This window comes from Scyliorhinus torazame, chromosome 13 (assembly GCF_047496885.1).
Source record: "Scyliorhinus torazame isolate Kashiwa2021f chromosome 13, sScyTor2.1, whole genome shotgun sequence".
Lineage (NCBI taxonomy): Eukaryota > Metazoa > Chordata > Chondrichthyes > Carcharhiniformes > Scyliorhinidae > Scyliorhinus > Scyliorhinus torazame.
In genome coordinates, this window is record NC_092719.1 from 210,482,827 (window position 1) to 210,509,687 (window position 26,861).

The 26,861-nt window shown below is 46.8% G+C and overlaps 35 non-coding genes across 35 annotated transcripts; all 35 read left to right on the plus strand.

The window, feature by feature from the left end:
* Window positions 1-567: 567 nt before the first annotated feature.
* trnaf-gaa (transfer RNA phenylalanine (anticodon GAA)) lies at window positions 568-640 on the plus strand. The gene has a single exon. It is a non-coding gene; the product is annotated as a tRNA-Phe (tRNA).
* Window positions 641-1,301: 661 nt separating this feature from the next.
* Window positions 1,302-1,374, plus strand: trnaf-gaa (transfer RNA phenylalanine (anticodon GAA)). Its single transcript has one exon. It is a non-coding gene; the product is annotated as a tRNA-Phe (tRNA).
* Window positions 1,375-2,017: 643 nt separating this feature from the next.
* trnaf-gaa (transfer RNA phenylalanine (anticodon GAA)) lies at window positions 2,018-2,090 on the plus strand. Its single transcript has one exon. It is a non-coding gene; the product is annotated as a tRNA-Phe (tRNA).
* Window positions 2,091-2,751: 661 nt separating this feature from the next.
* Window positions 2,752-2,824, plus strand: trnaf-gaa (transfer RNA phenylalanine (anticodon GAA)). The gene has a single exon. It is a non-coding gene; the product is annotated as a tRNA-Phe (tRNA).
* A 1,122-nt stretch (window positions 2,825-3,946) lies between these two features.
* trnaf-gaa (transfer RNA phenylalanine (anticodon GAA)) lies at window positions 3,947-4,019 on the plus strand. Its single transcript has one exon. It is a non-coding gene; the product is annotated as a tRNA-Phe (tRNA).
* A 1,122-nt stretch (window positions 4,020-5,141) lies between these two features.
* On the plus strand, window positions 5,142-5,214 carry trnaf-gaa (transfer RNA phenylalanine (anticodon GAA)). Its single transcript has one exon. It is a non-coding gene; the product is annotated as a tRNA-Phe (tRNA).
* Window positions 5,215-6,339: 1,125 nt separating this feature from the next.
* Window positions 6,340-6,412, plus strand: trnaf-gaa (transfer RNA phenylalanine (anticodon GAA)). The gene has a single exon. It is a non-coding gene; the product is annotated as a tRNA-Phe (tRNA).
* Window positions 6,413-7,055: 643 nt separating this feature from the next.
* Window positions 7,056-7,128, plus strand: trnaf-gaa (transfer RNA phenylalanine (anticodon GAA)). The gene has a single exon. It is a non-coding gene; the product is annotated as a tRNA-Phe (tRNA).
* A 661-nt stretch (window positions 7,129-7,789) lies between these two features.
* Window positions 7,790-7,862, plus strand: trnaf-gaa (transfer RNA phenylalanine (anticodon GAA)). Its single transcript has one exon. It is a non-coding gene; the product is annotated as a tRNA-Phe (tRNA).
* Window positions 7,863-8,505: 643 nt separating this feature from the next.
* Window positions 8,506-8,578, plus strand: trnaf-gaa (transfer RNA phenylalanine (anticodon GAA)). The gene has a single exon. It is a non-coding gene; the product is annotated as a tRNA-Phe (tRNA).
* A 643-nt stretch (window positions 8,579-9,221) lies between these two features.
* trnaf-gaa (transfer RNA phenylalanine (anticodon GAA)) lies at window positions 9,222-9,294 on the plus strand. Its single transcript has one exon. It is a non-coding gene; the product is annotated as a tRNA-Phe (tRNA).
* Window positions 9,295-9,955: 661 nt separating this feature from the next.
* Window positions 9,956-10,028, plus strand: trnaf-gaa (transfer RNA phenylalanine (anticodon GAA)). The gene has a single exon. It is a non-coding gene; the product is annotated as a tRNA-Phe (tRNA).
* Window positions 10,029-10,671: 643 nt separating this feature from the next.
* On the plus strand, window positions 10,672-10,744 carry trnaf-gaa (transfer RNA phenylalanine (anticodon GAA)). Its single transcript has one exon. It is a non-coding gene; the product is annotated as a tRNA-Phe (tRNA).
* Window positions 10,745-11,387: 643 nt separating this feature from the next.
* Window positions 11,388-11,460, plus strand: trnaf-gaa (transfer RNA phenylalanine (anticodon GAA)). The gene has a single exon. It is a non-coding gene; the product is annotated as a tRNA-Phe (tRNA).
* A 643-nt stretch (window positions 11,461-12,103) lies between these two features.
* On the plus strand, window positions 12,104-12,176 carry trnaf-gaa (transfer RNA phenylalanine (anticodon GAA)). Its single transcript has one exon. It is a non-coding gene; the product is annotated as a tRNA-Phe (tRNA).
* A 661-nt stretch (window positions 12,177-12,837) lies between these two features.
* Window positions 12,838-12,910, plus strand: trnaf-gaa (transfer RNA phenylalanine (anticodon GAA)). The gene has a single exon. It is a non-coding gene; the product is annotated as a tRNA-Phe (tRNA).
* Window positions 12,911-13,553: 643 nt separating this feature from the next.
* trnaf-gaa (transfer RNA phenylalanine (anticodon GAA)) lies at window positions 13,554-13,626 on the plus strand. Its single transcript has one exon. It is a non-coding gene; the product is annotated as a tRNA-Phe (tRNA).
* Window positions 13,627-14,269: 643 nt separating this feature from the next.
* On the plus strand, window positions 14,270-14,342 carry trnaf-gaa (transfer RNA phenylalanine (anticodon GAA)). Its single transcript has one exon. It is a non-coding gene; the product is annotated as a tRNA-Phe (tRNA).
* A 643-nt stretch (window positions 14,343-14,985) lies between these two features.
* Window positions 14,986-15,058, plus strand: trnaf-gaa (transfer RNA phenylalanine (anticodon GAA)). Its single transcript has one exon. It is a non-coding gene; the product is annotated as a tRNA-Phe (tRNA).
* Window positions 15,059-15,719: 661 nt separating this feature from the next.
* On the plus strand, window positions 15,720-15,792 carry trnaf-gaa (transfer RNA phenylalanine (anticodon GAA)). Its single transcript has one exon. It is a non-coding gene; the product is annotated as a tRNA-Phe (tRNA).
* A 643-nt stretch (window positions 15,793-16,435) lies between these two features.
* On the plus strand, window positions 16,436-16,508 carry trnaf-gaa (transfer RNA phenylalanine (anticodon GAA)). Its single transcript has one exon. It is a non-coding gene; the product is annotated as a tRNA-Phe (tRNA).
* A 643-nt stretch (window positions 16,509-17,151) lies between these two features.
* On the plus strand, window positions 17,152-17,224 carry trnaf-gaa (transfer RNA phenylalanine (anticodon GAA)). The gene has a single exon. It is a non-coding gene; the product is annotated as a tRNA-Phe (tRNA).
* A 642-nt stretch (window positions 17,225-17,866) lies between these two features.
* On the plus strand, window positions 17,867-17,939 carry trnaf-gaa (transfer RNA phenylalanine (anticodon GAA)). The gene has a single exon. It is a non-coding gene; the product is annotated as a tRNA-Phe (tRNA).
* Window positions 17,940-18,583: 644 nt separating this feature from the next.
* trnaf-gaa (transfer RNA phenylalanine (anticodon GAA)) lies at window positions 18,584-18,656 on the plus strand. Its single transcript has one exon. It is a non-coding gene; the product is annotated as a tRNA-Phe (tRNA).
* Window positions 18,657-19,317: 661 nt separating this feature from the next.
* Window positions 19,318-19,390, plus strand: trnaf-gaa (transfer RNA phenylalanine (anticodon GAA)). The gene has a single exon. It is a non-coding gene; the product is annotated as a tRNA-Phe (tRNA).
* Window positions 19,391-20,033: 643 nt separating this feature from the next.
* Window positions 20,034-20,106, plus strand: trnaf-gaa (transfer RNA phenylalanine (anticodon GAA)). The gene has a single exon. It is a non-coding gene; the product is annotated as a tRNA-Phe (tRNA).
* Window positions 20,107-20,749: 643 nt separating this feature from the next.
* Window positions 20,750-20,822, plus strand: trnaf-gaa (transfer RNA phenylalanine (anticodon GAA)). The gene has a single exon. It is a non-coding gene; the product is annotated as a tRNA-Phe (tRNA).
* Window positions 20,823-21,464: 642 nt separating this feature from the next.
* On the plus strand, window positions 21,465-21,537 carry trnaf-gaa (transfer RNA phenylalanine (anticodon GAA)). Its single transcript has one exon. It is a non-coding gene; the product is annotated as a tRNA-Phe (tRNA).
* Window positions 21,538-22,181: 644 nt separating this feature from the next.
* trnaf-gaa (transfer RNA phenylalanine (anticodon GAA)) lies at window positions 22,182-22,254 on the plus strand. Its single transcript has one exon. It is a non-coding gene; the product is annotated as a tRNA-Phe (tRNA).
* A 661-nt stretch (window positions 22,255-22,915) lies between these two features.
* Window positions 22,916-22,988, plus strand: trnaf-gaa (transfer RNA phenylalanine (anticodon GAA)). The gene has a single exon. It is a non-coding gene; the product is annotated as a tRNA-Phe (tRNA).
* Window positions 22,989-23,631: 643 nt separating this feature from the next.
* Window positions 23,632-23,704, plus strand: trnaf-gaa (transfer RNA phenylalanine (anticodon GAA)). Its single transcript has one exon. It is a non-coding gene; the product is annotated as a tRNA-Phe (tRNA).
* Window positions 23,705-24,347: 643 nt separating this feature from the next.
* On the plus strand, window positions 24,348-24,420 carry trnaf-gaa (transfer RNA phenylalanine (anticodon GAA)). Its single transcript has one exon. It is a non-coding gene; the product is annotated as a tRNA-Phe (tRNA).
* Window positions 24,421-25,081: 661 nt separating this feature from the next.
* Window positions 25,082-25,154, plus strand: trnaf-gaa (transfer RNA phenylalanine (anticodon GAA)). The gene has a single exon. It is a non-coding gene; the product is annotated as a tRNA-Phe (tRNA).
* Window positions 25,155-25,797: 643 nt separating this feature from the next.
* trnaf-gaa (transfer RNA phenylalanine (anticodon GAA)) lies at window positions 25,798-25,870 on the plus strand. The gene has a single exon. It is a non-coding gene; the product is annotated as a tRNA-Phe (tRNA).
* Window positions 25,871-26,531: 661 nt separating this feature from the next.
* On the plus strand, window positions 26,532-26,604 carry trnaf-gaa (transfer RNA phenylalanine (anticodon GAA)). The gene has a single exon. It is a non-coding gene; the product is annotated as a tRNA-Phe (tRNA).
* The last annotated feature ends 257 nt before the right edge of the window (window positions 26,605-26,861 follow it).

Genomic DNA, 26,861 nt, shown 5'->3' on the forward strand with positions numbered 1-26,861 from the left:
TCAGCACGCTTAAACCATTACTTGCCTTGCCTTCTTTTCCCTGCTCAGCGTTTCTACCAACTTCACTTCTCCTTTCCACTGTAACACCAGCCCTGCAACACCACCTCAACAATCAACTTACACAAAGTGCAACAATCCAAATACCCATCACAACTGCCAAGGAAAAAGAGTCCCATTCAACGTTTAGCTATGGGATTGTTGGTGCTTTGGGCAAGGCGGAAACCTGATCAAAGGCGATGGGAAGTGCACATTTGGGGGAGAATATTGGGCATGGATCTGGCATATGACCAAAAGACATCGCAACACATTTAGGCCATGCAGTCCATGGAGTGTGCCCTGCCATTGAATGATGGTTGATATGTGTCTCATTCTCATTTTGCTGCCTTCTCCCCATAACGCTGATCCCTGATTAAGCAAGAAGATATCTATTTGTGGCTTAAAGACACCCAGTGATTTGTTTCCACAGCTTTGGCGACAATTGTTCAAGAGATTGACCACACTCTGGCTGAAGAAATTGCTCGTCATCTCAGTTTTCAACGATCGTCACTTCAATTGGGTTTTACAGCAGCCGAAATAGCGCAGTTGGGAGAGCGTTAGACTGAAGATCTAAAGGTCCCTGGTTCAATCCCGGGTTTCGGCATTGCAGAGGGTGCTACATTTCCTTGCTATCTGCCAAGTCGCCCAGCCTTCTGCTTCACATTCTCATACCTTGACTTTCAGCACGCTTAAACCATTACTTGCCTAGCCTTCTTTTCCCTGCTCAGCGTTTCTACCAACTTCACTTCTCCTTTCCACTGCAACACCCGTCCTGCAACACCACCTCAACAATCAACTTACACAAAGTGCAACAATCCAAATACCCATCACAACTGCCAAGGAAAAAGAGTCCCATTCAACGTTTAGCTATGGGATTGTTGGTGCTTTGGGCAAGGCGGAAACCTGATCGTAGGCGGTGGGAAGTGCACATTTGGGGAGAATATTGGGCATGGATCTGGCATCAGACCAAAAGACATCGCAACACCCGTCCTGCAACACCACCTCAGGAGGCCATGCAGTCCATGGAGTGTGCTCTGCCATTGAATGATGGCTGATATGTGTCTCATCCTCATTTTGCTGCCTTCACCCCATAACGCTGATCCCTGATTAAGCAAGAAGATATCTATTTGTGGCTTAAAGACACCCAGTGATTTGTTTCCACAGCTTCAGCGACAATTGTTCAAGAGATTGACCACACTCTGGCTGAAGAAATTGCTCGTCATCTCAGTTTTCAACGATCGTCACTTCAATTGGGTTTTTCAGCAGCCGAAATAGCTCAGTTGGGAGAGCGTTAGACTGAAGATCTAAAGGTCCCTGGTTCAATCCCGGGTTTCGGCATTGCACAGGGTGCTACATTTCCTTGCTATGTGCCAAGTCGCCCAGCCCTTTGCCTCACATTCTCATCCTTTGACTTTCAGCACGCTTAAACCATTACTTGCCTTGCCTTCTTTTCCCTGCTCAGCGTTTCTACCAACTTCACTTCTCCTTTCCACTGTAACACCAGCCCTGCAACACCACCTCAACAATCAACTTACACAAAGTGCAACAATCCAAATACCCATCACAACTGCCAAGGAAAAAGAGTCCCATTCAACGTTTAGCTATGGGATTGTTGGTGCTTTGGGCAAGGCGGAAACCTGATCAAAGGCGATGGGAAGTGCACATTTGGGGGAGAATATTGGGCATGGATCTGGCATATGACCAAAAGACATCGCAACACATTTAGGCCATGCAGTCCATGGAGTGTGCCCTGCCATTGAATGATGGTTGATATGTGTCTCATTCTCATTTTGCTGCCTTCTCCCCATAACGCTGATCCCTGATTAAGCAAGAAGATATCTATTTGTGGCTTAAAGACACCCAGTGATTTGTTTCCACAGCTTTGGCGACAATTGTTCAAGAGATTGACCACACTCTGGCTGAAGAAATTGCTCGTCATCTCAGTTTTCAACGATCGTCACTTCAATTGAGTTTTTCAGCAGCCGAAATAGCTCAGTTGGGAGAGCGTTAGACTGAAGATCTAAAGGTCCCTGGTTCAATCCCGGGTTTCGGCATTGCACAGGGTGCTACATTTCCTTGCTATCTGCCAAGTTGCCCAGCCTTTTGCCTCACATTCTCATCCTTTGACTTTCAGCATGCTTAAACCATTACTTGCCTTGCCTTCTTTTCCCTGCTCAGCGTTTCTACCAACTTCACTTCTCCTTTCCACTGTAACACCAGCCCTGCAACACCACCTCAACAATCAACTTACACAAAGTGCAACAATCCAAATACCCATCACAACTGCCAAGGAAAAAGAGAACCATTCAACGTTTAGCTATGGGATTGTTGGTGCTTTGGGCAAGGCGGAAACCTGATCGTAGGCGGTGGGAAGTGCACATTTGGGGAGAATATTGGGCATGGATCTGGCATCAGACCAAAAGACATCGCAACACCCGTCCTGCAACACCACCTCAGGAGGCCATGCAGTCCATGGAGTGTGCTCTGCCATTGAATGATGGCTGATATGTGTCTCATCCTCATTTTGCTGCCTTCTCCCCATAACGCTGATCCCTGATTAAGCAAGAAGATATCTATTTGTGGCTTAAAGACACCCAGTGATTTGTTTCCACAGCTTTGGCGACAATTGTTCAAGAGATTGACCACACTCTGGCTGAAGAAATTGCTCGTCATCTCAGTTTTCAACGATCGTCACTTCAATTGGGCTTTTCAGCAGCCGAAATAGCTCAGTTGGGAGAGCGTTAGACTGAAGATCTAAAGGTCCCTGGTTCAATCCAGGGTTTCGGCATTGCACAGGGTGCTACATTTCCTTGCTATCTGCCAAGTCACACAGCCTTTTGCCTCACCTTCTCATCCCTTGACTTTCAGCACGCTTAAACCATTACTTGCCTTGCCTTCTTTTCCCTGCTCAGCGTTTCTACCAACTTCACTTCTCCTTTCCACTGCAACACCCATCCTGCAACACCACCTCAACAATCAACTTACACAAAGTGCAACAATCCAAATACCCATCACAACTGCCAAGGAAAAAGAGTCCCATTCAACGTTTAGCTTTGGGATTGTTGGTGCTTTGGGCAAGGCGGAAACCTGATCGTAGGCGATGGGAAGTGCACATTTGGGGGAGAATATTGGGCATGGATCTGGCATCAGACCAAAAGACATCGCAACACCCGACCTGCAACACCACCTCAGGAGGCCATGCAGTCCATGGAGTGTGCTCTGCCATTGAATGATGGCTGATATGTGTCTCATCCTCATTTTGCTGCCTTCTCCCCATAACGCTGATCCCTGATTAAGCAAGAAGATATCTATTTGTGGCTTAAAGACACCCAGTGATTTGTTTCCACAGCTTCGGCGACAATTGTTCAAGAGATTGACCACACTCTGGCTGAAGAAATTGCTCGTCTGCAACACCCGTCCTGCAACACCACCTCAACAATCAACTTACACAAAGTCCAACAATCCAAATAGCAATCACAACTGCCAAGGAAAAAGAGTCCCATTCAACGTTTAGCTATGGGATTGTTGGTGCTTTGGGCAAGGCGGAAACCTGATCAAAGGCGATGGGAAGTGCACATTTGGGGGAGAATATTGGGCATGGATCTGGCATCAGACCAAAAGACATCGCAACACCCGTCCTGCAACACCACCTCAGGAGGCCATGCAGTCCATGGAGTGTGCTCTGCCATTGAATGATGGCTAATATGTGTCTCATCCTCATTTTGCTGCCTTCTCCCCATAACGCTGATCCCTGATTAAGCAAGAAGATATCTATTTGTGGCTTAAAGACACCCAGTGATTTGTTTCCACAGCTTTGGCGACAATTGTTCAAGAGATTGACCACACTCTGGCTGAAGAAATTGCTCGTCATCTCAGTTTTCAACGATCGTCACTACAATTGGGTTTTTCAGCCGAAATAGCTCAGTTGGGAGAGCGTTAGACTGAAGATCTAAAGGTCCCTGGTTCAATCCCGGGTTTCGGCATTGCACAGGGTGCTACATTTCCTTGCTATCTGCCAAGTCGCCCAGCCTTTTGCCTCACCTTCTCATCCCTTGACTTTCAGCATGCTTAAACCATTACTTGCCTTGCCTTCTTTTCCCTGCTCAGCGTTTCTACCAACTTCACTTCTCCTTTCCACTGCAACACCCGTCCTGCAACACCACCTCAACAATCAACTTACACAAAGTGCAACAATCCAAATACCCATCACAACTGCCAAGGAAAAAGAGTCCCATTCAACGTTTAGCTTTGGGATTGTTGGTGCTTTGGGCAAGGCGGAAACCTGATCGTAGGCGATGGGAAGTGCACATTTGGGGGAGAATATTGGGCATGGATCTGGCATCAGACCAAAAGACATCGCAACACCCGTCCTGCAACACCACCTCAGGAGGCCATGCAGTCCATGGAGTGTGCTCTGCCATTGAATGATGGCTGGTATGTGTCTCATCCTCATTTTGCTGCCTTCTCCCCATAACGCTGATCCCTGATTAAGCAAGAAGATATCTATTTGTGGCTTGAAGACACCCAGTGATTTGTTTCCACAGCTTCGGCGACAATTGTTCAAGAGATTGACCACACTCTGGCTGAAGAAATTGCTCGTCTGCAACACCCGTCCTGCAACACCACCTGAACAATCAACTTACACAAAGTCCAACAATCCAAATAGCAATCACAACTGCCAAGGAAAAAGAGTCCCATTCAACGTTTAGCTGTTGGATTGTTGGTGCTTTGGGCAAGGCGGAAACCTGATCAAAGGTGATGGGAAGTGCACATTTGGGGGAGAATATTGGGCATGGATCTGGCATCAGACCAAAAGACATCGCAACACCCGTCCTGCAACTCCACCTCAGGAGGCCATGCAGTCCATGGAGTGTGCTCTGCCATTGAATGATGGCTGATATGTGTCTCATCCTCATTTTGCTGCCTTCTCCCCATAACGCTGATCCCTGATTAAGCAAGAAGATATCTATTTGTGGCTTAAAGACACCCAGTGATTTGTTTCCACAGCTTTGGCGACAATTGTTCAAGAGATTGACCACACTCTGGCTGAAGAAATTGCTCGTCATCTCAGTTTTCAACGATCGTCACTACAATTGGGTTTTTCAGCCGAAATAGCTCAGTTGGGAGAGCGTTAGACTGAAGATCTAAAGGTCCCTGGTTCAATCCCGGGTTTCGGCATTGCACAGGGTGCTACATTTCCTTGCTATCTGCCAAGTCGCCCAGCCTTTTGCCTCACCTTCTCATCCCTTGACTTTCAGCACGCTTAAACCATTACTTGCCTTGCCTTCTTTTCCCTGCTCAGCGTTTCTACCAACTTCACTTCTCCTTTCCACTGCAACACCCGTCCTGCAACACCACCTCAACAATCAACTTACACAAAGTGCAACAATCCAAATACCCATCACAACTGCCAAGGAAAAAGAGTCCCATTCAACGTTTAGCTTTGGGATTGTTGGTGCTTTGGGCAAGGCGGAAACCTGATCGTAGGCGATGGGAAGTGCACATTTGGGGGAGAATATTGGGCATGGATCTGGCATCAGACCAAAAGACATCGCAACACCCGTCCTGCAACACCACCTCAGGAGGCCATGCAGTCCATGGAGTGTGCTCTGCCATTGAATGATGGCTGGTATGTGTCTCATCCTCATTTTGCTGCCTTCTCCCCATAACGCTGATCCCTGATTAAGCAAGAAGATATCTATTTGTGGCTTGAAGACACCCAGTGATTTGTTTCCACAGCTTCGGCGACAATTGTTCAAGAGATTGACCACACTCTGGCTGAAGAAATTGCTCGTCTGCAACACCCGTCCTGCAACACCACCTCAACAATCAACTTACACAAAGTCCAACAATCCAAATAGCAATCACAACTGCCAAGGAAAAAGAGTCCCATTCAACGTTTAGCTGTTGGATTGTTGGTGCTTTGGGCAAGGCGGAAACCTGATCAAAGGTGATGGGAAGTGCACATTTGGGGGAGAATATTGGGCATGGATCTGGCATCAGACCAAAAGACATCGCAACACCCGTCCTGCAACTCCACCTCAGGAGGCCATGCAGTCCATGGAGTGTGCTCTGCCATTGAATGATGGCTGATATGTGTCTCATCCTCATTTTGCTGCCTTCTCCCCATAACGCTGATCCCTGATTAAGCAAGAAGATATCTATTTGTGGCTTAAAGACACCCAGTGATTTGTTTCCACAGCTTCAGCGACAATTGTTCAAGAGATTGACCACACTCTGGCTGAAGAAATTGCTTGTCATCTCAGTTTTCAACGATCGTCACTTCAATTGGGTTTTTCAGCAGCCGAAATAGCTCAGTTGGGAGAGCGTTAGACTGAAGATCTAAAGGTCCCTGGTTCAATCCCGGGTTTCGGCATTGCACAGGGTGCTACATTTCCTTGCTATGTGCCAAGTTGCCCAGCCTTTTGCCTCACATTCTCATCCTTTGACTTTCAGCACGCTTAAACCATTACTTGCCTTGCCTTCTTTTCCCTGCTCAGCGTTTCTACCAACTTCACTTCTCCTTTCCACTGTAACACCAGCCCTGCAACACCACCTCAACAATCAACTTACACAAAGTGCAACAATCCAAATACCCATCACAACTGCCAAGGAAAAAGAGTCCCATTCAACGTTTAGCTATGGGATTGTTGGTGCTTTGGGCAAGGCGGAAACCTGATCAAAGGCGATGGGAAGTGCACATTTGGGGGAGAATATTGGGCATGGATCTGGCATATGACCAAAAGACATCGCAACACATTTAGGCCATGCAGTCCATGGAGTGTGCCCTGCCATTGAATGATGGCTGATATGTGTCTCATCCTCATTTTGCTGCCTTCTCCCCATAACGCTGATCCCTGATTAAGCAAGAAGATATCTATTTGTGGCTTAAAGACACCCAGTGATTTGTTTCCACAGCTTTGGCGACAATTGTTCAAGAGATTGACCACACTCTGGCTGAAGAAATTGCTCGTCATCTCAGTTTTCAACGATCGTCACTTCAATTGGGTTTTTCAGCAGCTGAAATAGCTCAGTTGGGAGAGCGTTAGACTGAAGATCTAAAGGTCCCTGGTTCAATCCCGGGTTTCGGCATTGCACAGGGTGCTACATTTCCTTGCTATGTGCCAAGTTGCCCAGCCTTTTGCCTCACATTCTCATCCTTTGACTTTCAGCACGCTTAAACCATTACTTGCCTTGCCTTCTTTTCCCTGCTCAGCGTTTCTACCAACTTCACTTCTCCTTTCCACTGTAACACCAGCCCTGCAACACCACCTCAACAATCAACTTACACAAAGTGCAACAATCCAAATACCCATCACAACTGCCAAGGAAAAAGAGTCCCATTCAACGTTTAGCTATGGGATTGTTGGTGCTTTGGGCAAGGCGGAAACCTGATCGTAGGCGGTGGGAAGTGCACATTTGGGGAGAATATTGGGCATGGATCTGGCATCAGACCAAAAGACATCGCAACACCCGTCCTGCAACACCACCTCAGGAGGCCATGCAGTCCATGGAGTGTGCTCTGCCATTGAATGATGGCTGATATGTGTCTCATCCTCATTTTGCTGCCTTCTCCCCATAACGCTGATCCCTGATTAAGCAAGAAGATATCTATTTGTGGCTTAAAGACACCCAGTGATTTGTTTCCACAGCTTTGGCGACAATTGTTCAAGAGATTGACCACACTCTGGCTGAAGAAATTGCTTGTCATCTCAGTTTTCAACAATCGTCACTTCAATTGGGTTTTTCAGCAGCCGAAATAGCTCAGTTGGGAGAGCGTTAGACTGAAGATCTAAAGGTCCCTGGTTCAATCCCGGGTTTCGGCATTGCACAGGGTGCTACATTTCCTTGCTATGTGCCAAGTTGCCCAGCCTTTTGCCTCACATTCTCATCCTTTGACTTTCAGCACGCTTAAACCATTACTTGCCTTGCCTTCTTTTCCCTGCTCAGCGTTTCTACCAACTTCACTTCTCCTTTCCACTGTAACACCAGCCCTGCAACACCACCTCAACAATCAACTTACACAAAGTGCAACAATCCAAATACCCATCACAACTGCCAAGGAAAAAGAGTCCCATTCAACGTTTAGCTATGGGATTGTTGGTGCTTTGGGCAAGGCGGAAACCTGATCAAAGGCGATGGGAAGTGCACATTTGGGGGAGAATATTGGGCATGGATCTGGCATATGACCAAAAGACATCGCAACACATTTAGGCCATGCAGTCCATGGAGTGTGCCCTGCCATTGAATGATGGCTGATATGTGTCTCATCCTCATTTTGCTGCCTTCTCCCCATAACGCTGATCCCTGATTAAGCAAGAAGATATCTATTTGTGGCTTAAAGACACCCAGTGATTTGTTTCCACAGCTTTGGCGACAATTGTTCAAGAGATTGACCACACTCTGGCTGAAGAAATTGCTCGTCATCTCAGTTTTCAACGATCGTCACTTCAATTGGGTTTTTCAGCAGCCGAAATAGCTCAGTTGGGAGAGCGTTAGACTGAAGATCTAAAGGTCCCTGGTTCAATCCTGGGTTTCGGCATTGTACCGGGTGCTACATTTCCTTGCTATCTGCCAAGTCGCCCAGCCTTTTGCCTCACATTCTCATCCCTTGACTTTCAGCACGCTTAAACCATTACTTGCCTTGCCTTCTTTTCCCTGCTCAGCGTTTCTACCAACTTCACTTCTCCTTTCCACTGTAACACCAGCCCTGCAACACCACCTCAACAATCAACTTACACAAAGTGCAACAATCCAAATACCCATCACAACTGCCAAGGAAAAAGAGTCCCATTCAACGTTTAGCTATGGGATTGTTGGTGCTTTGGGCAAGGCGGAAACCTGATCAAAGGCGATGGGAAGTGCACATTTGGGGGAGAATATTGGGCATGGATCTGGCATATGACCAAAAGACATCGCAACACATTTAGGCCATGCAGTCCATGGAGTGTGCCCTGCCATTGAATGATGGCTGATATGTGTCTCATCCTCATTTTGCTGCCTTCTCCCCATAACGCTGATCCCTGATTAAGCAAGAAGATATCTATTTGTGGCTTAAAGACACCCAGTGATTTGTTTCCACAGCTTTGGCGACAATTGTTCAAGAGATTGACCACACTCTGGCTGAAGAAATTGCTCGTCATCTCAGTTTTGAACGATCGTCACTTCAATTGGGTTTTTCAGCAGCCGAAATAGCTCAGTTGGGAGAGCGTTAGACTGAAGATCTAAAGGTCCCTGGTTCAATCCCGGGTTTCGGCATTGCACAGGGTGCTACATTTCCTTGCTATCTGCCAAGTCGCCCAGCCTTTTGCCTCACATTCTCATCCCTTGACTTTCAGCACGCTTAAACCATTACTTGCCTTGCCTTCTTTTCCCTGCTCAGCGTTTCTACCAACTTCACTTCTCCTTTCCACTGTAACACCAGCCCTGCAACACCACCTCAACAATCAACTTACACAAAGTGCAACAATCCAAATACCCATCACAACTGCCAAGGAAAAAGAGTCCCATTCAACGTTTAGCTATGGGATTGTTGGTGCTTTGGGCAAGGCGGAAACCTGATCGTAGGCGGTGGGAAGTGCACATTTGGGGAGAATATTGGGCATGGATCTGGCATCAGACCAAAAGACATCGCAACACCCGTCCTGCAACACCACCTCAGGAGGCCATGCAGTCCATGGAGTGTGCTCTGCCATTGAATGATGGCTGATATGTGTCTCATCCTCATTTTGCTGCCTTCTCCCCATAACGCTGATCCCTGATTAAGCAAGAAGATATCTATTTGTGGCTTAAAGGCACCCAGTGATTTGTTTCCACAGCTTTGGCGACAATTGCTCAAGAGATTGACCACACTCTGGCTGAAGAAATTGCTCGTCATCTCAGTTTTGAACGATCGTCACTTCAATTGGGTTTTTCAGCAGCCGAAATAGCTCAGTTGGGAGAGCGTTAGACTGAAGATCTAAAGGTCCCTGGTTCAATCCCGGGTTTTGGCATTGCACCGGGTGCTACATTTCCTTGCTATCTGCCAAGTTGCCCAGCCTTTTGCCTCACATTCTCATCCTTTGACTTTCAGCATGCTTAAACCATTACTTGCCTTGCCTTCTTTTCCCTGCTCAGCGTTTCTACCAACTTCACTTCTCCTTTCCACTGTAACACCAGCCCTGCAACACCACCTCAACAATCAACTTACACAAAGTGCAACAATCCAAATACCCATCACAACTGCCAAGGAAAAAGAGTCCCATTCAACGTTTAGCTATGGGATTGTTGGTGCTTTGGGCAAGGCGGAAACCTGATCAAAGGCGATGGGAAGTGCACATTTGGGGGAGAATATTGGGCATGGATCTGGCATCAGACCAAAAGACATCGCAACACATTTAGGCCATGCAGTCCATGGAGTGTGCCCTGCCATTGAATGATGGTTGATATGTGTCTCATCCTCATTTTGCTGCCTTCTCCCCATAACGCTGATCCCTGATTAAGCAAGAAGATATCTATTTGTGGCTTAAAGACACCCAGTGATTTGTTTCCACAGCTTTGGCGACAATTGTTCAAGAGATTGACCACACTCTGGCTGAAGAAATTGCTCGTCATCTCAGTTTTGAACGATCGTCACTTCAATTGGGTTTTTCAGCAGCCGAAATAGCTCAGTTGGGAGAGCGTTAGACTGAAGATCTAAAGGTCCCTGGTTCAATCCCGGGTTTCGGCATTGCACAGGGTGCTACATTTCCTTGCTATGTGCCAAGTTGCCCAGCCTTTTGCCTCACATTCTCATCCTTTGACTTTCAGCACGCTTAAACCATTACTTGCCTTGCCTTCTTTTCCCTGCTCAGCGTTTCTACCAACTTCACTTCTCCTTTCCACTGTAACACCAGCCCTGCAACACCACCTCAACAATCAACTTACACAAAGTGCAACAATCCAAATACCCATCACAACTGCCAAGGAAAAAGAGTCCCATTCAACGTTTAGCTATGGGATTGTTGGTGCTTTGGGCAAGGCGGAAACCTGATCAAAGGCGATGGGAAGTGCACATTTGGGGGAGAATATTGGGCATGGATCTGGCATATGACCAAAAGACATCGCAACACATTTAGGCCATGCAGTCCATGGAGTGTGCCCTGCCATTGAATGATGGCTGATATGTGTCTCATCCTCATTTTGCTGCCTTCTCCCCATAACGCTGATCCCTGATTAAGCAAGAAGATATCTATTTGTGGCTTAAAGACACCCAGTGATTTGTTTCCACAGCTTTGGCGACAATTGTTCAAGAGATTGACCACACTCTGGCTGAAGAAATTGCTCGTCATCTCAGTTTTCAACGATCGTCACTTCAATTGGGTTTTTCAGCAGCCGAAATAGCTCAGTTGGGAGAGCGTTAGACTGAAGATCTAAAGGTCCCTGGTTCAATCCTGGGTTTCGGCATTGTACCGGGTGCTACATTTCCTTGCTATCTGCCAAGTCGCCCAGCCTTTTGCCTCACATTCTCATCCCTTGACTTTCAGCACGCTTAAACCATTACTTGCCTTGCCTTCTTTTCCCTGCTCAGCGTTTCTACCAACTTCACTTCTCCTTTCCACTGTAACACCAGCCCTGCAACACCACCTCAACAATCAACTTACACAAAGTGCAACAATCCAAATACCCATCACAACTGCCAAGGAAAAAGAGTCCCATTCAACGTTTAGCTATGGGATTGTTGGTGCTTTGGGCAAGGCGGAAACCTGATCAAAGGCGATGGGAAGTGCACATTTGGGGGAGAATATTGGGCATGGATCTGGCATATGACCAAAAGACATCGCAACACATTTAGGCCATGCAGTCCATGGAGTGTGCCCTGCCATTGAATGATGGCTGATATGTGTCTCATCCTCATTTTGCTGCCTTCTCCCCATAACGCTGATCCCTGATTAAGCAAGAAGATATCTATTTGTGGCTTAAAGACACCCAGTGATTTGTTTCCACAGCTTTGGCGACAATTGTTCAAGAGATTGACCACACTCTGGCTGAAGAAATTGCTCGTCATCTCAGTTTTGAACGATCGTCACTTCAATTGGGTTTTTCAGCAACCGAAATAGCTCAGTTGGGAGAGCGTTAGACTGAAGATCTAAAGGTCCCTGGTTCAATCCCGGGTTTCGGCATTGCACAGGGTGCTACATTTCCTTGCTATCTGCCAAGTCGCCCAGCCTTTTGCCTCACATTCTCATCCCTTGACTTTCAGCACGCTTAAACCATTACTTGCCTTGCCTTCTTTTCCCTGCTCAGCGTTTCTACCAACTTCACTTCTCCTTTCCACTGTAACACCAGCCCTGCAACACCACCTCAACAATCAACTTACACAAAGTGCAACAATCCAAATACCCATCACAACTGCCAAGGAAAAAGAGTCCCATTCAACGTTTAGCTATGGGATTGTTGGTGCTTTGGGCAAGGCGGAAACCTGATCGTAGGCGGTGGGAAGTGCACATTTGGGGAGAATATTGGGCATGGATCTGGCATCAGACCAAAAGACATCGCAACACCCGTCCTGCAACACCACCTCAGGAGGCCATGCAGTCCATGGAGTGTGCTCTGCCATTGAATGATGGCTGATATGTGTCTCATCCTCATTTTGCTGCCTTCTCCCCATAACGCTGATCCCTGATTAAGCAAGAAGATATCTATTTGTGGCTTAAAGGCACCCAGTGATTTGTTTCCACAGCTTTGGCGACAATTGCTCAAGAGATTGACCACACTCTGGCTGAAGAAATTGCTCGTCATCTCAGTTTTGAACGATCGTCACTTCAATTGGGTTTTTCAGCAGCCGAAATAGCTCAGTTGGGAGAGCGTTAGACTGAAGATCTAAAGGTCCCTGGTTCAATCCCGGGTTTTGGCATTGCACCGGGTGCTACATTTCCTTGCTATCTGCCAAGTTGCCCAGCCTTTTGCCTCACATTCTCATCCTTTGACTTTCAGCATGCTTAAACCATTACTTGCCTTGCCTTCTTTTCCCTGCTCAGCGTTTCTACCAACTTCACTTCTCCTTTCCACTGTAACACCAGCCCTGCAACACCACCTCAACAATCAACTTACACAAAGTGCAACAATCCAAATACCCATCACAACTGCCAAGGAAAAAGAGTCCCATTCAACGTTTAGCTATGGGATTGTTGGTGCTTTGGGCAAGGCGGAAACCTGATCAAAGGCGATGGGAAGTGCACATTTGGGGGAGAATATTGGGCATGGATCTGGCATCAGACCAAAAGACATCGCAACACATTTAGGCCATGCAGTCCATGGAGTGTGCCCTGCCATTGAATGATGGTTGATATGTGTCTCATCCTCATTTTGCTGCCTTCTCCCCATAACGCTGATCCCTGATTAAGCAAGAAGATATCTATTTGTGGCTTAAAGACACCCAGTGATTTGTTTCCACAGCTTTGGCGACAATTGTTCAAGAGATTGACCACACTCTGGCTGAAGAAATTGCTCGTCATCTCAGTTTTGAACGATCGTCACTTCAATTGGGTTTTTCAGCAGCCGAAATAGCTCAGTTGGGAGAGCGTTAGACTGAAGATCTAAAGGTCCCTGGTTCAATCCCGGGTTTCGGCATTGCACAGGGTGCTACATTTTCTTGCTATGTGCCAAGTCGCCCAGCCTTTTGCCTCACATTCTCATCCTTTGACTTTCAGCATGCTTAAACCATTACTTGCCTTGCCTTCTTTTCCCTGCTCAGCGTTTCTACCAACTTCACTATTCCTTTCCACTGTAACACCAGCCCTGCAACACCACCTCAACAATCAACTTACACAAAGTGCAACAATCCAAATACCAATCACAACTGCCAAGGAAAAAGAGTCCCATTCAACGTTTAGCTATGGGATTGTTGGTGCTTTGGGCAAGGCGGAAACCTGATCAAAGGCGATGGGAAGTGCACATTTGGGGGAGAATATTGGGCATGGATCTGGCATCAGACCAAAAGACATCGCAACACATTTAGGCCATGCAGTCCATGGAGTGTGCCCTGCCATTGAATGATGGTTGATATGTGTCTCATCCTCATTTTGCTGCCTTCTCCCCATAACGCTGATCCCTGATTAAGCAAGAAGATATCTATTTGTGGCTTAAAGACACCCAGTGATTTGTTTCCACAGCTTTGGCGACAATTGTTCAAGAGATTGACCACACTCTGGCTGAAGAAATTGCTCGTCATCTCAGTTTTCAACGATCGTCACTTCAATTGGGTTTTTCAGCAGCCGAAATAGCTCAGTTGGGAGAGCGTTAGACTGAAGATCTAAAGGTCCCTGGTTCAATCCCGGGTTTCGGCATTGTACCGGGTGCTACATTTCCTTGCTATCTGCCAAGTCGCCCAGCCTTTTGCCTCACATTCTCATCCCTTGACTTTCAGCACGCTTAAACCATTACTTGCCTTGCCTTCTTTTCCCTGCTCAGCGTTTCTACCAACTTCACTTCTCCTTTCCACTGTAACACCAGCCCTGCAACACCACCTCAACAATCAACTTACACAAAGTGCAACAATCCAAATACCCATCACAACTGCCAAGGAAAAAGAGTCCCATTCAACGTTTAGCTATGGGATTGTTGGTGCTTTGGGCAAGGCGGAAACCTGATCAAAGGCGATGGGAAGTGCACATTTGGGGGAGAATATTGGGCATGGATCTGGCATATGACCAAAAGACATCGCAACACATTTAGGCCATGCAGTCCATGGAGTGTGCCCTGCCATTGAATGATGGCTGATATGTGTCTCATCCTCATTTTGCTGCCTTCTCCCCATAACGCTGATCCCTGATTAAGCAAGAAGATATCTATTTGTGGCTTAAAGACACCCAGTGATTTGTTTCCACAGCTTTGGCGACAATTGTTCAAGAGATTGACCACACTCTGGCTGAAGAAATTGCTCGTCATCTCAGTTTTGAACGATCGTCACTTCAATTGGGTTTTTCAGCAGCCGAAATAGCTCAGTTGGGAGAGCGTTAGACTGAAGATCTAAAGGTCCCTGGTTCAATCCCGGGTTTCGGCATTGCACAGGGTGCTACATTTCCTTGCTATCTGCCAAGTCGCCCAGCCTTTTGCCTCACATTCTCATCCCTTGACTTTCAGCACGCTTAAACCATTACTTGCCTTGCCTTCTTTTCCCTGCTCAGCGTTTCTACCAACTTCACTTCTCCTTTCCACTGTAACACCAGCCCTGCAACACCACCTCAACAATCAACTTACACAAAGTGCAACAATCCAAATACCCATCACAACTGCCAAGGAAAAAGAGTCCCATTCAACGTTTAGCTATGGGATTGTTGGTGCTTTGGGCAAGGCGGAAACCTGATCGTAGGCGGTGGGAAGTGCACATTTGGGGAGAATATTGGGCATGGATCTGGCATCAGACCAAAAGACATCGCAACACCCGTCCTGCAACACCACCTCAGGAGGCCATGCAGTCCATGGAGTGTGCTCTGCCATTGAATGATGGCTGATATGTGTCTCATCCTCATTTTGCTGCCTTCTCCCCATAACGCTGATCCCTGATTAAGCAAGAAGATATCTATTTGTGGCTTAAAGGCACCCAGTGATTTGTTTCCACAGCTTTGGCGACAATTGCTCAAGAGATTGACCACACTCTGGCTGAAGAAATTGCTCGTCATCTCAGTTTTGAACGATCGTCACTTCAATTGGGTTTTTCAGCAGCCGAAATAGCTCAGTTGGGAGAGCGTTAGACTGAAGATCTAAAGGTCCCTGGTTCAATCCCGGGTTTTGGCATTGCACCGGGTGCTACATTTCCTTGCTATCTGCCAAGTTGCCCAGCCTTTTGCCTCACATTCTCATCCTTTGACTTTCAGCATGCTTAAACCATTACTTGCCTTGCCTTCTTTTCCCTGCTCAGCGTTTCTACCAACTTCACTTCTCCTTTCCACTGTAACACCAGCCCTGCAACACCACCTCAACAATCAACTTACACAAAGTGCAACAATCCAAATACCCATCACAACTGCCAAGGAAAAAGAGTCCCATTCAACGTTTAGCTATGGGATTGTTGGTGCTTTGGGCAAGGCGGAAACCTGATCAAAGGCGATGGGAAGTGCACATTTGGGGGAGAATATTGGGCATGGATCTGGCATCAGACCAAAAGACATCGCAACACATTTAGGCCATGCAGTCCATGGAGTGTGCCCTGCCATTGAATGATGGTTGATATGTGTCTCATCCTCATTTTGCTGCCTTCTCCCCATAACGCTGATCCCTGATTAAGCAAGAAGATATCTATTTGTGGCTTAAAGACATCCAGTGATTTGTTTCCACAGCTTTGGCGACAATTGTTCAAGAGATTGACCACACTCTGGCTGAAGAAATTGCTCGTCATCTCAGTTTTGAACGATCGTCACTTCAATTGGGTTTTTCAGCAGCCGAAATAGCTCAGTTGGGAGAGCGTTAGACTGAAGATCTAAAGGTCCCTGGTTCAATCCCGGGTTTCGGCATTGCACAGGGTGCTACATTTTCTTGCTATGTGCCAAGTCGCCCAGCCTTTTGCCTCACATTCTCATCCTTTGACTTTCAGCATGCTTAAACCATTACTTGCCTTGCCTTCTTTTCCCTGCTCAGCGTTTCTACCAACTTCACTATTCCTTTCCACTGTAACACCAGCCCTGCAACACCACCTCAACAATCAACTTACACAAAGTGCAACAATCCAAATACCAATCACAACTGCCAAGGAAAAAGAGTCCCATTCAACGTTTAGCTATGGGATTGTTGGTGCTTTGGGCAAGGCGGAAACCTGATCAAAGGCGATGGGAAGTGCACATTTGGGGGAGAATATTGGGCATGGATCTGGCATCAGACCAAAAGACATCGCAACACATTTAGGCCATGCAGTCCATGGAGTGTGCCCTGCCATTGAATGATGGTTGATATGTGTCTCATCCTCATTTTGCTGCCTTCTCCCCATAACGCTGATCCCTGATTAAGCAAGAAGATATCTATTTGTGGCTTAAAGACACCCAGTGATTTGTTTCCACAGCTTTGGCGACAATTGTTCAAGAGATTGACCACACTCTGGCTGAAGAAATTGCTCGTCATCTCAGTTTTGAACGATCGTCACTTCAATTCGGTTTTTCAGCAGCCGAAATAGCTCAGTTGGGAGAGCGTTAGACTGAAGATCTAAAGGTCCCTGGTTCAATCCCGGGTTTCGGCATTGCACAGGGTGCTACATTTCCTTGCTATGTGCCAAGTTGCCCAGCCTTTTGCCTCACATTCTCATCCTTTGACTTTCAGCACGCTTAAACCATTACTTGCCTTGCCTTCTTTTCCCTGCTCAGCATTTCTACCAACTTCACTTCTCCTTTCCACTGTAACACCAGCCCTGCAACACCACCTCAACAATCAACTTACACAAAGTGCAACAATCCAAATACCCATCACAACTGCCAAGGAAAAAGAGTCCCATTCAACGTTTAGCTATGGGATTGTTGGTGCTTTGGGCAAGGCGGAAACCTGATCGTAGGCGGTGGGAAGTGCACATTGGGGGAGAATATTGGGCATGGATCTGGCATATGACCAAAAGACATCGCAACACATTTAGGCCATGCAGTCCATGGAGTGTGCCCTGCCATTGAATGATGGCTGATATGTGTCTCATCCTCATTTTGCTGCCTTCTCCCCATAACGCTGATCCCTGATTAAGCAAGAAGATATCTATTTGTGGCTTAAAGACACCCAGTGATTTGTTTCCACAGCTTTGGCGACAATTGTTCAAGAGATTGACCACACTCTGGCTGAAGAAATTGCTCGTCATCTCAGTTTTCAACGATCGTCACTTCAATTGGGTTTTTCAGCAGCCGAAATAGCTCAGTTGGGAGAGCGTTAGACTGAAGATCTAAAGGTCCCTGGTTCAATCCCGGGTTTCGGCATTGCACAGGGTGCTACATTTCCTTGCTATGTGCCAAGTTGCCCAGCCTTTTTGCCTCACATTCTCATCCTTTGACTTTCAGCACGCTTAAACCATTACTTGCCTTGCCTTCTTTTCCCTGCTCAGCGTTTCTACCAACTTCACTTCTCCTTTCCACTGTAACACCAGCCCTGCAACACCACCTCAACAATCAACTTACACAAAGTGCAACAATCCAAATACCCATCACAACTGCCAAGGAAAAAGAGTCCCATTCAACGTTTAGCTATGGGATTGTTGGTGCTTTGGGCAAGGCGGAAACCTGATCAAAGGCGATGGGAAGTGCACATTTGGGGGAGAATATTGGGCATGGATCTGGCATATGACCAAAAGACATCGCAACACATTTAGGCCATGCAGTCCATGGAGTGTGCCCTGCCATTGAATGATGGCTGATATGTGTCTCATCCTCATTTTGCTGCCTTCTCCCCATAACGCTGATCCCTGATTAAGCAAGAAGATATCTATTTGTGGCTTAAAGACACCCAGTGATTTGTTTCCACAGCTTTGGCGACAATTGTTCAAGAGATTGACCACACTCTGGCTGAAGAAATTGCTCGTCATCTCAGTTTTGAACGATCGTCACTTCAATTGGGTTTTTCAGCAGCCGAAATAGCTCAGTTGGGAGAGCGTTAGACTGAAGATCTAAAGGTCCCTGGTTCAATCCCGGGTTTCGGCATTGCACAGGGTGCTACATTTCCTTGCTATGTGCCAAGTTGCCCAGCCTTTTGCCTCACATTCTCATCCTTTGACTTTCAGCACGCTTAAACCATTACTTGCCTTGCCTTCTTTTCCCTGCTCAGCGTTTCTACCAACTTCACTTCTCCTTTCCACTGTAACACCAGCCCTTCAACACCACCTCAACAATCAACTTACACAAAGTGCAACAATCCAAATACCCATCACAACTGCCAAGGAAAAAGAGTCCCATTCAACGTTTAGCTATGGGATTGTTGGTGCTTTGGGCAAGGCGGAAACCTGATCGTAGGCGGTGGGAAGTGCACATTTGGGGAGAATATTGGGCATGGATCTGGCATCAGACCAAAAGACATCGCAACACCCGTCCTGCAACACCACCTCAGGAGGCCATGCAGTCCATGGAGTGTGCTCTGCCATTGAATGATGGCTGATATGTGTCTCATCCTCATTTTGCTGCCTTCTCCCCATAACGCTGATCCCTGATTAAGCAAGAAGATATCTATTTGTGGCTTAAAGACACCCAGTGATTTGTTTCCACAGCTTTGGCGACAATTGTTCAAGAGATTGACCACACTCTGGCTGAAGAAATTGCTTGTCATCTCAGTTTTCAACGATCGTCACTTCAATTGGGTTTTTCAGCAGCCGAAATAGCTCAGTTGGGAGAGCGTTAGACTGAAGATCTAAAGGTCACTGGTTCAATCCCGGGTTTCGGCATTGCACAGGGTGCTACATTTCCTTGCTATGTGCCAAGTTGCCCAGCCTTTTGCCTCACATTCTCATCCTTTGACTTTCAGCACGCTTAAACCATTACTTGCCTTGCCTTCTTTTCCCTGCTCAGCGTTTCTACCAACTTCACTTCTCCTTTCCACTGTAACACCAGCCCTGCAACACCACCTCAACAATCAACTTACACAAAGTGCAACAATCCAAATACCCATCACAACTGCCAAGGAAAAAGAGTCCCATTCAACGTTTAGCTATGGGATTGTTGGTGCTTTGGGCAAGGCGGAAACCTGATCAAAGGCGATGGGAAGTGCACATTTGGGGGAGAATATTGGGCATGGATCTGGCATATGACCAAAAGACATCGCAACACATTTAGGCCATGCAGTCCATGGAGTGTGCCCTGCCATTGAATGATGGCTGATATGTGTCTCATCCTCATTTTGCTGCCTTCTCCCCATAACGCTGATCCCTGATTAAGCAAGAAGATATCTATTTGTGGCTTAAAGGCACCCAGTGATTTGTTTCCACAGCTTTGGCGACAATTGTTCAAGAGATTGACCACACTCTGGCTGAAGAAATTGCTCGTCATCTCAGTTTTGAACGATCGTCACTTCAATTGGGTTTTTCAGCAGCCGAAATAGCTCAGTTGGGAGAGCGTTAGACTGAAGATCTAAAGGTCCCTGGTTCAATCCCGGGTTTCGGCATTGCACAGGGTGCTACATTTTCTTGCTATGTGCCAAGTCGCCCAGCCTTTTGCCTCACATTCTCATCCTTTGACTTTCAGCATGCTTAAACCATTACTTGCCTTGCCTTCTTTTCCCTGCTCAGCGTTTCTACCAACTTCACTATTCCTTTCCACTGTAACACCAGCCCTGCAACACCACCTCAACAATCAACTTACACAAAGTGCAACAATCCAAATACCAATCACAACTGCCAAGGAAAAAGAGTCCCATTCAACGTTTAGCTATGGGATTGTTGGTGCTTTGGGCAAGGCGGAAACCTGATCAAAGGCGATGGGAAGTGCACATTTGGGGGAGAATATTGGGCATGGATCTGGCATCAGACCAAAAGACATCGCAACACATTTAGGCCATGCAGTCCATGGAGTGTGCCCTGCCATTGAATGATGGTTGATATGTGTCTCATCCTCATTTTGCTGCCTTCTCCCCATAACGCTGATCCCTGATTAAGCAAGAAGATATCTATTTGTGGCTTAAAGACACCCAGTGATTTGTTTCCACAGCTTTGGCGACAATTGTTCAAGAGATTGACCACACTCTGGCTGAAGAAATTGCTCGTCATCTCAGTTTTGAACGATCGTCACTTCAATTCGGTTTTTCAGCAGCCGAAATAGCTCAGTTGGGAGAGCGTTAGACTGAAGATCTAAAGGTCCCTGGTTCAATCCCGGGTTTCGGCATTGCACAGGGTGCTACATTTCCTTGCTATGTGCCAAGTTGCCCAGCCTTTTGCCTCACATTCTCATCCTTTGACTTTCAGCACGCTTAAACCATTACTTGCCTTGCCTTCTTTTCCCTGCTCAGCATTTCTACCAACTTCACTTCTCCTTTCCACTGTAACACCAGCCCTGCAACACCACCTCAACAATCAACTTACACAAAGTGCAACAATCCAAATACCCATCACAACTGCCAAGGAAAAAGAGTCCCATTCAACGTTTAGCTATGGGATTGTTGGTGCTTTGGGCAAGGCGGAAACCTGATCGTAGGCGGTGGGAAGTGCACATTGGGGGAGAATATTGGGCATGGATCTGGCATATGACCAAAAGACATCGCAACACATTTAGGCCATGCAGTCCATGGAGTGTGCCCTGCCATTGAATGATGGCTGATATGTGTCTCATCCTCATTTTGCTGCCTTCTCCCCATAACGCTGATCCCTGATTAAGCAAGAAGATATCTATTTGTGGCTTAAAGACACCCAGTGATTTGTTTCCACAGCTTTGGCGACAATTGTTCAAGAGATTGACCACACTCTGGCTGAAGAAATTGCTCGTCATCTCAGTTTTCAACGATCGTCACTTCAATTGGGTTTTTCAGCAGCCGAAATAGCTCAGTTGGGAGAGCGTTAGACTGAAGATCTAAAGGTCCCTGGTTCAATCCCGGGTTTCGGCATTGCACAGGGTGCTACATTTCCTTGCTATGTGCCAAGTTGCCCAGCCTTTTTGCCTCACATTCTCATCCTTTGACTTTCAGCACGCTTAAACCATTACTTGCCTTGCCTTCTTTTCCCTGCTCAGCGTTTCTACCAACTTCACTTCTCCTTTCCACTGTAACACCAGCCCTGCAACACCACCTCAACAATCAACTTACACAAAGTGCAACAATCCAAATACCCATCACAACTGCCAAGGAAAAAGAGTCCCATTCAACGTTTAGCTATGGGATTGTTGGTGCTTTGGGCAAGGCGGAAACCTGATCAAAGGCGATGGGAAGTGCACATTTGGGGGAGAATATTGGGCATGGATCTGGCATATGACCAAAAGACATCGCAACACATTTAGGCCATGCAGTCCATGGAGTGTGCCCTGCCATTGAATGATGGCTGATATGTGTCTCATCCTCATTTTGCTGCCTTCTCCCCATAACGCTGATCCCTGATTAAGCAAGAAGATATCTATTTGTGGCTTAAAGACACCCAGTGATTTGTTTCCACAGCTTTGGCGACAATTGTTCAAGAGATTGACCACACTCTGGCTGAAGAAATTGCTCGTCATCTCAGTTTTGAACGATCGTCACTTCAATTGGGTTTTTCAGCAGCCGAAATAGCTCAGTTGGGAGAGCGTTAGACTGAAGATCTAAAGGTCCCTGGTTCAATCCCGGGTTTCGGCATTGCACAGGGTGCTACATTTCCTTGCTATGTGCCAAGTTGCCCAGCCTTTTGCCTCACATTCTCATCCTTTGACTTTCAGCACGCTTAAACCATTACTTGCCTTGCCTTCTTTTCCCTGCTCAGCGTTTCTACCAACTTCACTTCTCCTTTCCACTGTAACACCAGCCCTGCAACACCACCTCAACAATCAACTTACACAAAGTGCAACAATCCAAATACCCATCACAACTGCCAAGGAAAAAGAGTCCCATTCAACGTTTAGCTATGGGATTGTTGGTGCTTTGGGCAAGGCGGAAACCTGATCGTAGGCGGTGGGAAGTGCACATTTGGGGAGAATATTGGGCATGGATCTGGCATCAGACCAAAAGACATCGCAACACCCGTCCTGCAACACCACCTCAGGAGGCCATGCAGTCCATGGAGTGTGCTCTGCCATTGAATGATGGCTGATATGTGTCTCATCCTCATTTTGCTGCCTTCTCCCCATAACGCTGATCCCTGATTAAGCAAGAAGATATCTATTTGTGGCTTAAAGACACCCAGTGATTTGTTTCCACAGCTTTGGCGACAATTGTTCAAGAGATTGACCACACTCTGGCTGAAGAAATTGCTTGTCATCTCAGTTTTCAACGATCGTCACTTCAATTGGGTTTTTCAGCAGCCGAAATAGCTCAGTTGGGAGAGCGTTAGACTGAAGATCTAAAGGTCACTGGTTCAATCCCGGGTTTCGGCATTGCACAGGGTGCTACATTTCCTTGCTATGTGCCAAGTTGCCCAGCCTTTTGCCTCACATTCTCATCCTTTGACTTTCAGCACGCTTAAACCATTACTTGCCTTGCCTTCTTTTCCCTGCTCAGCGTTTCTACCAACTTCACTTCTCCTTTCCACTGTAACACCAGCCCTGCAACACCACCTCAACAATCAACTTACACAAAGTGCAACAATCCAAATACCCATCACAACTGCCAAGGAAAAAGAGTCCCATTCAACGTTTAGCTATGGGATTGTTGGTGCTTTGGGCAAGGCGGAAACCTGATCAAAGGCGATGGGAAGTGCACATTTGGGGGAGAATATTGGGCATGGATCTGGCATATGACCAAAAGACATCGCAACACATTTAGGCCATGCAGTCCATGGAGTGTGCCCTGCCATTGAATGATGGCTGATATGTGTCTCATCCTCATTTTGCTGCCTTCTCCCCATAACGCTGATCCCTGATTAAGCAAGAAGATATCTATTTGTGGCTTAAAGACACCCAGTGATTTGTTTCCACAGCTTTGGCGACAATTGTTCAAGAGATTGACCACACTCTGGCTGAAGAAATTGCTCGTCATCTCAGTTTTCAACGATCGTCACTTCAATTGGGTTTTTCAGCAGCCGAAATAGCTCAGTTGGGAGAGCGTTAGACTGAAGATCTAAAGGTCCCTGGTTCAATCCCGGGTTTCGGCATTGTACCGGGTGCTACATTTCCTTGCTATCTGCCAAGTCGCCCAGCCTTTTGCCTCACATTCTCATCCCTTGACTTTCAGCACGCTTAAACCATTACTTGCCTTGCCTTCTTTTCCCTGCTCAGCGTTTCTACCAACTCCACTTCTCCTTTCCACTGTAACACCAGCCCTGCAACACCACCTCAACAATCAACTTACACAAAGTGCAACAATCCAAATACCCATCACAACTGCCAAGGAAAAAGAGTCCCATTCAACGTTTAGCTATGGGATTGTTGGTGCTTTGGGCAAGGCGGAAACCTGATCAAAGGCGATGGGAAGTGCACATTTGGGGGAGAATATTGGGCATGGATCTGGCATATGACCAAAAGACATCGCAACACATTTAGGCCATGCAGTCCATGGAGTGTGCCCTGCCATTGAATGATGGCTGATATGTGTCTCATCCTCATTTTGCTGCCTTCTCCCCATAACGCTGATCCCTGATTAAGCAAGAAGATATCTATTTGTGGCTTAAAGACACCCAGTGATTTGTTTCCACAGCTTTGGCGACAATTGTTCAAGAGATTGACCACACTCTGGCTGAAGAAATTGCTCGTCATCTCAGTTTTGAACGATCGTCACTTCAATTGGGTTTTTCAGCAGCCGAAATAGCTCAGTTGGGAGAGCGTTAGACTGAAGATCTAAAGGTCCCTGGTTCAATCCCGGGTTTCGGCATTGCACAGGGTGCTACATTTCCTTGCTATCTGCCAAGTCGCCCAGCCTTTTGCCTCACATTCTCATCCCTTGACTTTCAGCACGCTTAAACCATTACTTGCCTTGCCTTCTTTTCCCTGCTCAGCGTTTCTACCAACTTCACTTCTCCTTTCCACTGTAACACCAGCCCTGCAACACCACCTCAACAATCAACTTACACAAAGTGCAACAATCCAAATACCCATCACAACTGCCAAGGAAAAAGAGTCCCATTCAACGTTTAGCTATGGGATTGTTGGTGCTTTGGGCAAGGCGGAAACCTGATCGTAGGCGGTGGGAAGTGCACATTTGGGGAGAATATTGGGCATGGATCTGGCATCAGACCAAAAGACATCGCAACACCCGTCCTGCAACACCACCTCAGGAGGCCATGCAGTCCATGGAGTGTGCTCTGCCATTGAATGATGGCTGATATGTGTCTCATCCTCATTTTGCTGCCTTCTCCCCATAACGCTGATCCCTGATTAAGCAAGAAGATATCTATTTGTGGCTTAAAGGCACCCAGTGATTTGTTTCCACAGCTTTGGCGACAATTGCTCAAGAGATTGACCACACTCTGGCTGAAGAAATTGCTCGTCATCTCAGTTTTGAACGATCGTCACTTCAATTGGGTTTTTCAGCAGCCGAAATAGCTCAGTTGGGAGAGCGTTAGACTGAAGATCTAAAGGTCCCTGGTTCAATCCCGGGTTTCGGCATTGCACCGGGTGCTACATTTCCTTGCTATCTGCCAAGTTGCCCAGCCTTTTGCCTCACATTCTCATCCTTTGACTTTCAGCATGCTTAAACCATTACTTGCCTTGCCTTCTTTTCCCTGCTCAGCGTTTCTACCAACTTCACTTCTCCTTTCCACTGTAACACCAGCCCTGCAACACCACCTCAACAATCAACTTACACAAAGTGCAACAATCCAAATACCCATCACAACTGCCAAGGAAAAAGAGTCCCATTCAACGTTTAGCTATGGGATTGTTGGTGCTTTGGGCAAGGCGGAAACCTGATCAAAGGCGATGGGAAGTGCACATTTGGGGGAGAATATTGGGCATGGATCTGGCATCAGACCAAAAGACATCGCAACACATTTAGGCCATGCAGTCCATGGAGTGTGCCCTGCCATTGAATGATGGTTGATATGTGTCTCATCCTCATTTTGCTGCCTTCTCCCCATAACGCTGATCCCTGATTAAGCAAGAAGATATCTATTTGTGGCTTAAAGACACCCAGTGATTTGTTTCCACAGCTTTGGCGACAATTGTTCAAGAGATTGACCACACTCTGGCTGAAGAAATTGCTCGTCATCTCAGTTTTGAACGATCGTCACTTCAATTGGGTTTTTCAGCAGCCGAAATAGCTCAGTTGGGAGAGCGTTAGACTGAAGATCTAAAGGTCCCTGGTTCAATCCCGGGTTTCGGCATTGCACAGGGTGCTACATTTTCTTGCTATGTGCCAAGTCGCCCAGCCTTTTGCCTCACATTCTCATCCTTTGACTTTCAGCACGCTTAAACCATTACTTGCCTTGCCTTCTTTTCCCTGCTCAGCGTTTCTACCAACTTCACTTCTCCTTTCCACTGTAACACCAGCCCTTCAACACCACCTCAACAATCAACTTACACAAAGTGCAACAATCCAAATACCCATCACAACTGCCAAGGAAAAAGAGTCCCATTCAACGTTTAGCTATGGGATTGTTGGTGCTTTGGGCAAGGCGGAAACCTGATCGTAGGCGGTGGGAAGTGCACATTTGGGGAGAATATTGGGCATGGATCTGGCATCAGACCAAAAGACATCGCAACACCCGTCCTGCAACACCACCTCAGGAGGCCATGCAGTCCATGGAGTGTGCTCTGCCATTGAATGATGGCTGATATGTGTCTCATCCTCATTTTGCTGCCTTCTCCCCATAACGCTGATCCCTGATTAAGCAAGAAGATATCTATTTGTGGCTTAAAGACACCCAGTGATTTGTTTCCACAGCTTTGGCGACAATTGTTCAAGAGATTGACCACACTCTGGCTGAAGAAATTGCTTGTCATCTCAGTTTTCAACGATCGTCACTTCAATTGGGTTTTTCAGCAGCCGAAATAGCTCAGTTGGGAGAGCGTTAGACTGAAGATCTAAAGGTCACTGGTTCAATCCCGGGTTTCGGCATTGCACAGGGTGCTACATTTCCTTGCTATGTGCCAAGTTGCCCAGCCTTTTGCCTCACATTCTCATCCTTTGACTTTCAGCACGCTTAAACCATTACTTGCCTTGCCTTCTTTTCCCTGCTCAGCGTTTCTACCAACTTCACTTCTCCTTTCCACTGCAACACCAGCCCTGCAACACCACCTCAACAATCAACTTACACAAAGTGCAACAATCCAAATACCCATCACAACTGCCAAGGAAAAAGAGTCCCATTCAAC